We start from the raw sequence: 14,690 nt of genomic DNA on the forward strand, positions 1-14,690 counted from the left end.
AGAGAGGGGAGGAGAGAGGTGAAGGAGAGAGGGGAGGAGAGAGGTGAAGGAGAGAGGGGAGGAGAGAGGTGAAGGAGAGAGGGGAGGAGAGAGGTAAAAGAGAGAGGGGAGGAGAGAGGTGAAGGAGAGAGGGGAGGAGAGAGGGTGAAAGAGAGAGGGGAGGAGAGAGGTGAAGGAGAGAGGGAGGAGAGAGGTGAAGGAGAGAGGGGAGGAGAGAGGTGAAGGAGAGAGGTGAATGAGAGAGGGGAGGAGAGATGTGAAAGAGAGAGGGGAGGAGAGAGGTGAAGGAGAGAGGGGAGAAGAGAGGTGAAGGAGAGAGGGGAGGAGAGAGGGGAAGGAGAGAGGAGAGGAGAGAGGGGAGGAGAGAGGTAAAAGAGAGAGGGGAGGAGAGAGGTGAAGGAGAGAGGGGAGGAGAGAGGTGAAAGAGAGAGGGGAGGAGAGAGGTGAAGGAGAGAGGTGAAAGAGAGAGGGGAGGAGAGAGGTGAAGGAGAGAGGGGAGGAGAGAGGTGAAAGAGAGAGGGAGGAGAGAGGTGAAGGAGAGAGGTGAAGGAGAGAGGGGAGGAGAGAGGGGAAGGAGAGAGGGGAGGAGAGAGGTAAAGAGAGAGGGGAGGAGAGAGGTGAAGGAGAGAGGGGAGGAGAGAGGTGAAAGAGAGAGGGGAGGAGAGAGGTGAAGGAGAGAGGGGAGGAGAGAGGTGAAGGAGAGAGGGGAGGAGAGAGGTGAAGGAGAGAGGGGAGGAGAGAGGTGAAGGAGAGAGGGGAGGAGAGAGGTGAAGGAGAGAGGGGAGGAGAGAGGTGAAGGAGAGAGGGGAGGAGAGAGGTAAAAGAGAGAGGGGAGGAGAGAGGTGAAGGAGAGAGGGGAGGAGAGAGGTGAAAGAGAGAGGGGAGGAGAGAGGTGGAGGAGAGAGGTGAAGGAAAGAGGGGAGGAGAGAGGTGAAGGAGAGAGGGGAGGAGAGAGGTAAAAGAGAGAGGGGAGGAGAGAGGGGAGGAGAGAGGTGAAGGAGAGAGGTGAATGAGAGAGGGGAGGAGAGATGTGAAGAGAGAGGGGAGGAGAGAGGGGAGAAGAGAGGTGAAGGAGAGAGGGGAGGAGAGAGGTGAAGGAGAGAGGGGAGAAGAGAGGTGAAGGAGAGAGGGGAGGAGAGATTAATATCACCTTAATGAGTCAGAGGGGGTCTGTTCTCTGCCTCTAACAACTAGGAGGATGGGGACTTTACTCTGATTGAGAAGGGGTGGAGAGAGGGGGGGTGGAGAGGAGAGAGAGGGGGGTTGTGAGAGGGGAGGGGTGAATAGAGGGGAGGGGGTGGAGAGAGAGGGGGGGGTGGAGAGAGAGGGGAGGGGGTGGAGAGAGAGGGGGGTTGTGAGAGGGGAGGGGTGGACAGAGGGGAGGGGGGTAAAGAGAGAGGGGGTGGAGAGAGAGGGGAGGGGTGGAGAGAGAGGGGGGTTGTAGATATATACTGACAGCTGGCTAATGTAGCCCCCCCCAGACCCTATAATTACCCATCCCACGCCGTAGACTCCCCTAAACCTCCACTCCACACAAACACCTTCCCAAACACACTGTGATCCCAACCCAATCTCTGCTATTGTTGTCAAACACCACCCCTGAACCGCACACGCACGCACACACACACACGCACACACACACACACACACACACACACACACACACACAGCTGCTGCCTGTCCTGCTCGACGGGACCAGCGGGACAATATCAAAATAAAGAAAGAGAGATTGGGAGGAGTGAGGGGGGAGCCACAATAGCAGACAGAATAGAAGAGGGACAGGGAAGAAGTTATTAGTCGGAGAGCGAGAGAGAGAGACCAAGGAGTGTCATGTGTGTCCTGTGTCATGCCAACAGTAAAATATCCTGAGACCATTCATGTGTGGGGTTCTCAGCCAAGGGAGTGGGCTCACTCACAATTTTGCACAACACATCCTCAGAGAGCAACTTCTCCCAACCACCCAGGAACAGTTTGGTGACAAACAATGCCGTTTCCAGCACGATGGAGCACCTTGCCATAAGGCAAAAGTGATAACTAAGCGGCTCGGGGACCAAAACATCGAGGCTAACCCTAACCCTAACCCTATCCATAGAGACTAACCCTAACCCTATCCATAGAGACTAACCCTAACCCTATCCATAGAGACTAACCCTAACCCTATCCATAGAGACTAACCCTAACCCGAACCATAGAGACTAACCCTAACCCTATCCATAGAGACTAACCCTAAACCTTCCCATAGAGACTAACCCTAAACCTATCCATAGAGACTAACCCTAACCCTACCCATAGAGACTAGCCCTAACCCTAGCCATAGAGACTAACCCTAACCCTACCCATAGAGACTAACCCTAGCCCTATCCATAGAGACTAACCCTAACCCTATCCATAGAGACTAACCCTATCCATAGAGACTAACCCTAACCCTAACCCTACTCATAGAGACTAACCATAACCCTACCCATAGAGACTAACCCTAACCCTATGCATAGTGACTAACACTAACCCTATCCATAGAGACTAACCCTAACCCTATCCATAGAGACTAACCCTAACCCTATCCATAGAGACTAACCCTAAACTTATCCATAGAGACTAACCCTAACCCTATCCATAGAGACTAACCCTAACCCTATCCATAGAGACTAACCCTAAACCTTCCCATAGAGACTAACCCTAAACCTATCCATAGAGACTAACCCTAACCCTACCCTACACACACACGCACGCACACACACACACACACACACACACACACACACAGCTGCTGCCTGTCCTGCTCGACGGGACCAGCGGGACAATATCAAAATAAAGAAAGAGAGATTGGGAGGAGTGAGGGGGGAGCCACAATAGCAGACAGAATAGAAGAGGGACAGGGAAGAAGTTATTAGTCGGAGAGCGAGAGAGAGAGACCAAGGAGTGTCATGTGTGTCCTGTGTCATGCCAACAGTAAAATATCCTGAGACCATTCATGTGTGGGGTTCTCAGCCAAGGGAGTGGGCTCACTCACAATTTTGCACAACACATCCTCAGAGAGCAACTTCTCCCAACCACCCAGGAACAGTTTGGTGACAAACAATGCCGTTTCCAGCACGATGGAGCACCTTGCCATAAGGCAAAAGTGATAACTAAGCGGCTCGGGGACCAAAACATCGAGGCTAACCCTAACCCTAACCCTATCCATAGAGACTAACCCTAACCCTATCCATAGAGACTAACCCTAACCCTAACCATAGAGATTAACCCTATCCATAGAGACTAACCCTAAACCTTCCATAGAGACTTCCATCCATTCCTTCTAACCCTGACCCTATCCATCGAGACTAACCCTAACCATAGAGACTAACCCTAAACCTAACCCTATCCATAGAGACTAACCCTAACCCTAACCCTACTCATAGAGACTAAACATAACCCTACCCATAGAGACTAACCCTAACCCTATCCATAGAAATGAACCCTAACCCTATCCATAGAGACTAACCCTATCCATAGAGACTAACCCTAACCCTATCCATAGAGACTAACCCTATCCATAGAGACTAACCCTAACCCTATTCATAGAGACTAACCATGTCCATAGAGACTAACCCTAACCCTACCCATAGAGACTAACCCTATCCATAGAGACTAACCCTAACCCTATTCATAGAGACTAACCCTAACCCTATCCATAGAGACTAACCCTAACCATATCCATAGAGACTAACCCTATCCATAGAGACTAACCCTAACCCTATCCATAGAGATTAAACATAACACTATCCATAGAGATGAACCTTAACTCTATACATAGAGACTAACCCTATCCATATAGACTAACCCTAACCCTATCCATAGAGATTAAACATAACCCTATCCATAGAGACTAACCCTAACCATATCCATAGAGACTAACCCTAACCCTATCCATAGAGATGAACCCTATCCATAGTGACTAACCCTAACCCTATCCATAGAGACTAACCCGAACCCTATCCATAGAGACTAACCCTAACCCTAGAGATTAACCCTAACCCTATCCATAGAGATGAACCCTAACCCTGCTCATAGAGACTAACCATATCCATAGAGACTAACCCTATCCATAGAGACTAACCCTAACCCTAACCCTACTCATAGAGACTAACCATAACCCTACCCATAGAGACTAACCCTAACCCTATGCATAGTGACTAACACTAACCCTATCCATAGAGACTAACCCTAACCCTATCCATAGAGACTAACCCTAACCCTATCCATAGAGACTAACCCTAAACTTATCCATAGAGACTAACCCTAACCCTATCCATAGAGACTAACCCTAACCCTATCCATAGAGACTAACCCTAAACCTTCCCATAGAGACTAACCCTAAACCTATCCATAGAGACTAACCCTAACCCTACCCTACACACACACGCACGCACACACACACACACACACACACACACACACACACACAGCTGCTGCCTGTCCTGCTCGACGGGACCAGCGGGACAATATCAAAATAAAGAAAGAGAGATTGGGAGGAGTGAGGGGGGAGCCACAATAGCAGACAGAATAGAAGAGGGACAGGGAAGAAGTTATTAGTCGGAGAGCGAGAGAGAGAGACCAAGGAGTGTCATGTGTGTCCTGTGTCATGCCAACAGTAAAATATCCTGAGACCATTCATGTGTGGGGTTCTCAGCCAAGGGAGTGGGCTCACTCACAATTTTGCACAACACATCCTCAGAGAGCAACTTCTCCCAACCACCCAGGAACAGTTTGGTGACAAACAATGCCGTTTCCAGCACGATGGAGCACCTTGCCATAAGGCAAAAGTGATAACTAAGCGGCTCGGGGACCAAAACATCGAGGCTAACCCTAACCCTAACCCTATCCATAGAGACTAACCCTAACCCTATCCATAGAGACTAACCCTAACCCTATCCATAGAGACTAACCCTAACCCGAACCATAGAGACTAACCCTAACCCTATCCATAGAGACTAACCCTAAACCTTCCCATAGAGACTAACCCTAAACCTATCCATAGAGACTAACCCTAACCCTACCCATAGAGACTAGCCCTAACCCTAGCCATAGAGACTAACCCTAACCCTACCCATAGAGACTAACCCTAGCCCTATCCATAGAGACTAACCCTAACCCTATCCATAGAGACTAACCCTATCCATAGAGACTAACCCTAACCCTAACCCTACTCATAGAGACTAACCATAACCCTACCCATAGAGACTAACCCTAACCCTATGCATAGTGACTAACACTAACCCTATCCATAGAGACTAACCCTAACCCTATCCATAGAGACTAACCCTAACCCTATCCATAGAGACTAACCCTAAACTTATCCATAGAGACTAACCCTAACCCTATCCATAGAGACTAACCCTAACCCTATCCATAGAGACTAACCCTAAACCTTCCCATAGAGACTAACCCTAAACCTATCCATAGAGACTAACCCTAACCCTACCCTACACACACACGCACGCACACACACACACACACACACACACACACAGCTGCTGCCTGTCCTGCTCGACGGGACCAGCGGGACAATATCAAAATAAAGAAAGAGAGATTGGGAGGAGTGAGGGGGGAGCCACAATAGCAGACAGAATAGAAGAGGGACAGGGAAGAAGTTATTAGTCGGAGAGCGAGAGAGAGAGACCAAGGAGTGTCATGTGTCCTGTGTCATGCCAACAGTAAAATATCCTGAGACCATTCATGTGTGGGGTTCTCAGCCAAGGGAGTGGGCTCACTCACAATTTTGCACAACACATCCTCAGAGAGCAACTTCTCCCAACCACCCAGGAACAGTTTGGTGACAAACAATGCCGTTTCCAGCACGATGGAGCACCTTGCCATAAGGCAAAAGTGATAACTAAGCGGCTCGGGGACCAAAACATCGAGGCTAACCCTAACCCTAACCCTATCCATAGAGACTAACCCTAACCCTATCCATAGAGACTAACCCTAACCCTAACCATAGAGATTAACCCTATCCATAGAGACTAACCCTAAACCTTCCATAGAGACTTCCATCCATTCCTTCTAACCCTGACCCTATCCATCGAGACTAACCCTAACCATAGAGACTAACCCTAAACCTAACCCTATCCATAGAGACTAACCCTAACCCTAACCCTACTCATAGAGACTAAACATAACCCTACCCATAGAGACTAACCCTAACCCTATCCATAGAAATGAACCCTAACCCTATCCATAGAGACTAACCCTATCCATAGAGACTAACCCTAACCCTATCCATAGAGACTAACCCTATCCATAGAGACTAACCCTAACCCTATTCATAGAGACTAACCATGTCCATAGAGACTAACCCTAACCCTACCCATAGAGACTAACCCTATCCATAGAGACTAACCCTAACCCTATTCATAGAGACTAACCCTAACCCTATCCATAGAGACTAACCCTAACCATATCCATAGAGACTAACCCTATCCATAGAGACTAACCCTAACCCTATCCATAGAGATTAAACATAACACTATCCATAGAGATGAACCTTAACTCTATACATAGAGACTAACCCTATCCATATAGACTAACCCTAACCCTATCCATAGAGATTAAACATAACCCTATCCATAGAGACTAACCCTAACCATATCCATAGAGACTAACCCTAACCCTATCCATAGAGATGAACCCTATCCATAGTGACTAACCCTAACCCTATCCATAGAGACTAACCCGAACCCTATCCATAGAGACTAACCCTATCCATAGAGACGACTCCTAACCCTATCCATAGAGACAAACCCTATCCATAGAGACTAACCCTAACCCTATTCATAGAGACTAACCCTAACCCTATCCATAGAGACTAACCCTAACCCTAACCCTAGAGATTAACCCTAACCCTATTCATAGAGACTAACCCTATCCATAGAGACTAAGCCTAACCCTATCCATAGAGACTAACCCTAACCCTAACCCTAGAGATTAACCCTAACCATATCCATAGAGATGAACCCTAACCCTGCTCATAGAGACTAACCATATCCATAGAGACTAACCCTATCCATAGAGACTAACCCTAACCCTAACCCTAGATATTAACCCTAACCCTATCCATAGAGACTAACCATATCCATAGAGACTAACCCTATCCATAGAGACTAACCCTAACCCTAACCCTAACCCTAGATATTAACCCTAACCCTATCCATAGAGATGAACCTTAACCCTATACATAGAGACTAACCCTATCCATAGAGACTAACCCTAACCCTATCCATAGAGATGAACCCTAACCCTATCCATAGAGACTAACCCTAACCACATAAATAGAGACTAACCCTAGCCCTATCCATAGAGATGAACCCTATCCATAGAGACTAACCCTAACCCTATCCATAGAGACTAACCCTAACCATATCCATAGAGACTAACCCTAACCCTATCCATAGAGACTAACCCTAACCCTAGAGATTAACCCTAACCCTATCCATAGAGATGAACCCTAACCCTGCTCATAGAGACTAACCATATCCATAGAGACTAACCCTATCCATAGAGACTAACCCTAACCCTAACCCTAGAGATTAACCCTAACCCTATCCATAGAGATGAACCTTAACCCTATACATAGAGACTAACCCTATCCATAGAGACTAACCCTAACCATATCCATAGAGACTAACCCTAACCATATCCATAGAGACTAACCCTAACCCTATCCATCGAGACTAACCCTAACCCTATCCATAGAGACTAACCCTATCCATAGAGACTAACCCTAACCCTATCCATAGAGACTAACCCTAACCCTATCCACAGAGACTAACCCTAACACTATCCATAGAGACTAACCCTATCCATAGAGACTAACCCTAACCCTATCCATAGAGATGAACCCTAACCCTAACCCTATCTATAGAGACTAACCCGAACCCTATCCCTATCCATAGAGATTAACCCTATCCATAGAGATCAACCCTAACCATACCCATAGAGACTAACCCTATCCATACAGACTAACCCTAACCCTATCCATAGAGACTGACCATAACCCTATCCATAGAGACTAACCCTAACCCTATCCATAGAGACTAACCCTAACCCTAACCCTAGAGATTAACCCTAACCCTATCCATAGAGATGAACCCTAACCCTGCTCATAGAGACTAACCATATCAATAGAGACTAACCCTATCCATAGAGACTAACCCTAACCCTAGATATTAACCCTAACCCTATCCATAGAGATGAACCCTAACCCTATTCATAGAGACTAACCCTATCCATAGAGATTAACCCTAACCCTATCCATAGAGACTAACCCTAACCACATCCATAGAGACTAGCCCTATCCATAGAGACTAACCCTAAACCTATTCATAGAGACTAACCATATCCATAGAGACTAACCCTATCCATAGAGACTAACCCTAACCCTAACCCGAGAGATTAACCCTAACCCTATCCATAGAGATTAACCCTAACCCTATCCATAGAGACTAATCCTAACCATATCCATAGAGACTAACCCTAACCCTATCCATAGAGATGAACCCAATCCATAGAGACTAACCCTATCCATAGAGACTAACCCTAACCCTATCCATAGAGATTAAACATAACCCTATCCATAGAGATGAACCTTAACTCTATACATAGAGACTAACCCTATCCATATAGACTAACCCTAACCCTATCCATAGAGATTAAACATAACCCTATCCATAGAGACTAACCCTAACCATATCCATAGAGACTAACCCTAACCCTATCCATAGAGATGAACCCTATCCATAGTGACTAACCCTAACCCTATCCATAGAGACTAACCCGAACCCTATCCATAGAGACTAACCCTATCCATAGAGACGACTCCTAACCCTATCCATAGAGACTAACCCTATCCATAGAGACTAACCCTAACCCTATTCATAGAGACTAACCCTAACCCTATCCATAGAGACTAACCCTAACCCTAACCCTAGAGATTAACCCTAACCCTATTCATAGAGACTAACCCTATCCATAGAGACTAAGCCTAACCCTATCCATAGAGACTAACCCTAACCCTAACCCTAGAGATTAACCCTAACCATATCCATAGAGATGAACCCTAACCCTGCTCATAGAGACTAACCATATCCATAGAGACTAACCCTATCCATAGAGACTAACCCTAACCCTAACCCTAGATATTAACCCTAACCCTATCCATAGAGATGAACCTTAACCCTATACATAGAGACTAACACTATCCATAGAGACTAACCCTAACCCTATCCATAGAGATTAACCCTAACCCTATCCATAGAGACTAACCCTAACCACATAAATAGAGACTAACCCTAGCCCTATCCATAGAGATGAACCCTATCCATAGAGACTAACCCTAACCCTATCCATAGAGACTAACCCTAACCATATCCATAGAGACTAACCCTAACCCTAACCATAGAGAGTAACCCTATCCATAGAGACTAACCCTAAACCTTCCATAGAGACTTCCATCCATTCCTTCTAACCCTGACCCTATCCATAGAGACTAACCCTAACCATAGAGACTAACCCTAAACCTAACCCTATCCATAGAGACTAACCCTAACCCTAACCTTACCCTTATTGACTAACCATAACCCTACCCATAGAGACTAACCCTAACCCTATCCATAGAGATGAACCCTAACCCTATCCATAGAGACTAACCCTATCCATAGAGACTAACCCTAACCCTATCCATAGAGACTAACCCTATCCATAGAGACTAACCCTAACCCTATCCACAGAGACTAACCCGAACCCTATCCATAGAGACTAACCCTATCCATAGAGACGACTCCTAACCCTATCCATAGAGACTAACCCTATCCATAGAGACTAACCCTAACCCTATTCATAGAGACTAACCCTAACCCTATCCATAGAGACTAACCCTAACCCTAACCCTAGAGATTAACCCTAACCCTATTCATAGAGACTAACCCTATCCATAGAGAGTAAGCCTAACCCTATCCATAGAGACTAACCCTAACCCTAACCCTAGAGATTAACCCTAACCATATCCATAGAGATGAACCCTAACCCTGCTCATAGAGACTAACCATATCCATAGAGACTAACCCTATCCATAGAGACTAACCCTAACCCTAACCCTAGATATTAACCCTAACCCTATCCATAGAGATGAACCTTAACCCTATACATAGAGACTAACCCTATCCATAGAGACTAACCCTAACCCTATCCATAGAGATGAACCCTAACCCTATCCATAGAGACTAACCCTAACCACATAAATAGAGACTAACCCTAGCCCTATCCATAGAGATGAACCCTATCCATAGAGACTAACCCTAACCCTATCCATAGAGACTAACCCTAACCATATCCATAGAGACTAACCCTAACCCTATCCATAGAGACTAACCCTAACCCTAGAGATTAACCCTAACCCTATCCATAGAGATGAACCTTAACCCTATACATAGAGACTAACCCTATCCATAGAGACTAACCCTAACCATATCCATAGAGACTAACCCTAACCATATCCATAGAGACTAACCCTAACCCTATCCATCGAGACTAACCCTAACCCTATCCATAGAGACTAACCCTATCCATAGAGACTAACCCTATCCATAGAGACTAACCCTAACCCTATCCATAGAGACTAACCCTAACCCTATCCACAGAGACTAACCCTAACACTATCCATAGAGACTAACCCTATCCATAGAGACTAACCCTAACCCTATCCATAGAGATGAACCCTAACCCTAGCCCTATCTATAGAGACTAACCCGAACCCTATCCCTATCCATAGAGATTAACCCTATCCATAGAGATCAACCCTAACCATACCCATAGAGACTAACCCTATCCATACAGACTAACCCTAACCCTATCCATAGAGACTGACCATAACCCTATCCATAGAGACTAACCCTAACCCTATCCATAGAGACTAACCCTAACCCTAACCCTAGAGATTAACCCTAACCCTATCCATAGAGATGAACCCTAACCCTGCTCATAGAGACTAACCATATCAATAGAGACTAACCCTATCCATAGAGACTAACCCTAACCCTAGATATTAACCCTAACCCTATCCATAGAGATGAACCCTAACCCTATTCATAGAGACTAACCCTATCCATAGAGATGAACCCTAACCCTATTCATAGAGACTAACCCTATCCATAGAGATTAACCCTAACCCTATCCATAGAGACTAACCCTAACCACATCCATAGAGACTAGCCCTATCCATAGAGACTAACTCTAACCCTATTCATAGAGACTTACCATATCCATAGAGACTAACCCTATCCATAGAGACTAACCCTAACCCTAACCCGAGAGATTAACCCTAACCCTATCCATAGAGACTAACCCTAACCCTAGAGATTAACCCTAACCCTATCCATAGAGATGAACCCTAACCCTATTCATAGAGACTAACCCTGTCCATAGAGACTAACCCTAACCCTACCCATAGAGACTAACCCTATCCATAGAGACTAACCCTAACCCTATTCATAGAGACTAACCCTAACCCTATCCATAGAGACTAACCCTAACCATATCCATAGAGACTAACCCTATCCATAGAGACTAACCCTAACCCTAACCCGAGAGATTAACCCTAACCCTATCCATAGAGATGAACCTTAACTCTATACATAGAGACTAACCCTATCCATATAGACTAACCCTAACCCTATCCATAGAGATTAAACATAACCCTATCCATAGAGACTAACCCTAACCATATCCATAGAGACTAACCATAACCCTATCCATAGAGATGAACCCTATCCATAGTGACTAACCCTAACCCTATCCATAGAGACTAACCCGAACCCTATCCATAGAGACTAACCCTATCCATAGAGACTACTCCTAACCCTATCCATAGAGACTAACCCTATCCATAGAGACTAACCCTAACCCTATTCATAGAGACTAACCCTATCCATAGAGACTGACCCTAACCCTATCCATAGAGACTAACCCTAACCCTAACCCTAGAGATTAACCATAACCCTATTCATAGAGACTAACCCTATCCATAGAGACTAAGCCTAACCCTATCCATAGAGACTAACCCTAACCCTAACCCTAGAGATGAACCCTAACCATATCCATAGAGATGAACCCTAACCCTGCTCATAGAGACTAACCCTATCCATAGAGACTAACCCTATCCATAGAGACTAACCCTAACCCTAACCCTCGATATTAACCCTAACCCTATCCATAGAGATGAACCTTAACCCTATACATAGAGACTAACCCTATCCATAGAGACTAACCCTAACCCTATCCATAGAGATTAACCCTAACCCTATCCATAGAGACTAACCCTAACCACATAAATAGAGACTAACCCTAGCCCTATCCATAGAGATGAACCCTATCCATAGAGACTAACCCTAACCCTATCCATAGAGACTAACCCTAACCATATCCATAGAGACTAACCCTAACCCTATCCATAGAGACTAACCCTAACCCTAACCCTAGATATTAACCCTAACCCTATCCATAGAGATGAACCTTAACCCTATCCATAGAGACCAACCCTAACCCTAGAGATTAACCCTAACCCTATCCATAGAGATGAACCTTAACCCTATACATAGAGACTGACCCTATCCATAGAGACTAACCCTAACCATATCCATAGAGACTAACCCTAACCATATCCATAGAGACTAACCCTAACCCTATCCATCGAGACTAACCCTAACCCTATCCATAGAGACTAACCCTATCCATAGAGACTAACCCTAACCCTATCCATAGAGACTAACCCTAACCCTATCCACAGAGACTAACCCTAACACTATCCATAGAGACTAACCCTATCCATAGAGACTAACCCTAACCCTATCCATAGAGATGAACCCTAACCCTAACCCTATCTATAGAGACTAACCCGAACCCTATCCATATCCATAGAGATTAACCCTATCCATAGAGATCAACCCTAACCATATCCATAGAGACTAACCCTATCCATACAGACTAACCCTAACCCTATCCATAGAGACTGACCATAACCCTATCCATAGAGACTAACCCTAACCCTATCCATAGAGACTAACCCTAACCCTAACCCTAGAGATTAACCCTAACCCTATCCATAGAGATGAACCCTAACCCTGCTCATAGAGACTAACCATATCAATAGAGACTAACCCTATCCATAGAGACTAACCCTAACCCTAGATATTAACCCTAACCCTATCCATAGAGATGAACCCTAACCCTATTCATAGAGACTAACCCTATCCATAGAGATTAACCCTAACCCTATCCATAGAGACTAACCCTAACCACATCCACAGAGACTAACCCTAACCCTATCCATAGAGACTAGCCCTATCCATAGAGACTAACCCTAACCCTATTCATAGAGACTAACCATATCCATAGAGACTAACCCTATCCATAGAGACTAACCCTAACCCTATCCATAGAGACTAACCCTAACCCTAACCCTAGATATTAACCCTAACCCTATCCATAGAGATGAACCTTAACCCTATCCATAGAGACTAACCCTATCCATAGAGACTAACCCTAACCCTATCCATAGAGATTAACCCTAACCTTATCCATAGAGACTAACCCTAACCACATAAATAGAGACTAACCCTAGCCCTATCCATAGAGATGAACCCTATCCATAGAGACTAACCCTAACCCTATCCATAGAGACTAACCCTAACCATATCCATAGAGACTAACCCTAACCCTATCCATAGAGACTAACCCTAACCCTAGAGATTAACCCTAACCCTATCCATAGAGATGAACCCTAACCCTGCTCATAGAGACTAACCATATCCATAGAGGCTAACCCTATCCATAGAGACTAACCCTAACCCTAACCCTAGAGATTAACCCTAACCCTATCCATAGAGATGAACCTTAACCCTATACATAGAGACTAACCCTATCCATAGAGACTAACCCTAACCATATCCATAGAGACTAACCCTAACCATATCCATAGAGACTAACCCTAACCCTATCCATCGAGACTAACCCTAACCCTATCCATAGAGACTAACCCTATCCATAGAGACTAACCCTAACCCTATCCATAGAGACTAACCCTATCCATAGAGACTAACCCTAACCCTATTCATAGAGACTAACCCTGTCCATAGAGACTAACCCTAACCATAGAGACTAACCCTATCCATAGAGACTAACCCTAACCCTATTCATAGAGACTAACCCTAACCCTATCCATAGAGACTAACCCTAACCCTATCCATAGAGACTAACCCTAACCCTAGAGATTAACCCTAACCCTATCCATAGAGATGGACCCTAACCCTATCCATAGAGACTAACCCTGTCCATAGAGACTAACCCTAACCCTACCCATAGAGACTAACCCTATCCATAGAGACTAACCCTAACCCTATTCATAGAGACTAACCCTAACCCTATCCATAGAGACTAACCCTAACCATATCCATAGAGACTAACCCTATCCATAGAGACTAACCCTAACCCTAACCCGAGAGATTAACCATAACCCTATCCATAGAGATGAACCTTAACTCTATACATAGAGACTAACCCTATCCCTATCCATAGAGACTAACCCTAACCATATCCATAGAGACTAACCATAACCCTATCCATAGAGATGAACCCTATCCATAGTGACTAACCCTAAC

The sequence above is a fragment of the Oncorhynchus kisutch genome, linkage group LG17 (genome assembly GCF_002021735.2).
Source record: "Oncorhynchus kisutch isolate 150728-3 linkage group LG17, Okis_V2, whole genome shotgun sequence".
NCBI lineage: Eukaryota > Metazoa > Chordata > Actinopteri > Salmoniformes > Salmonidae > Oncorhynchus > Oncorhynchus kisutch.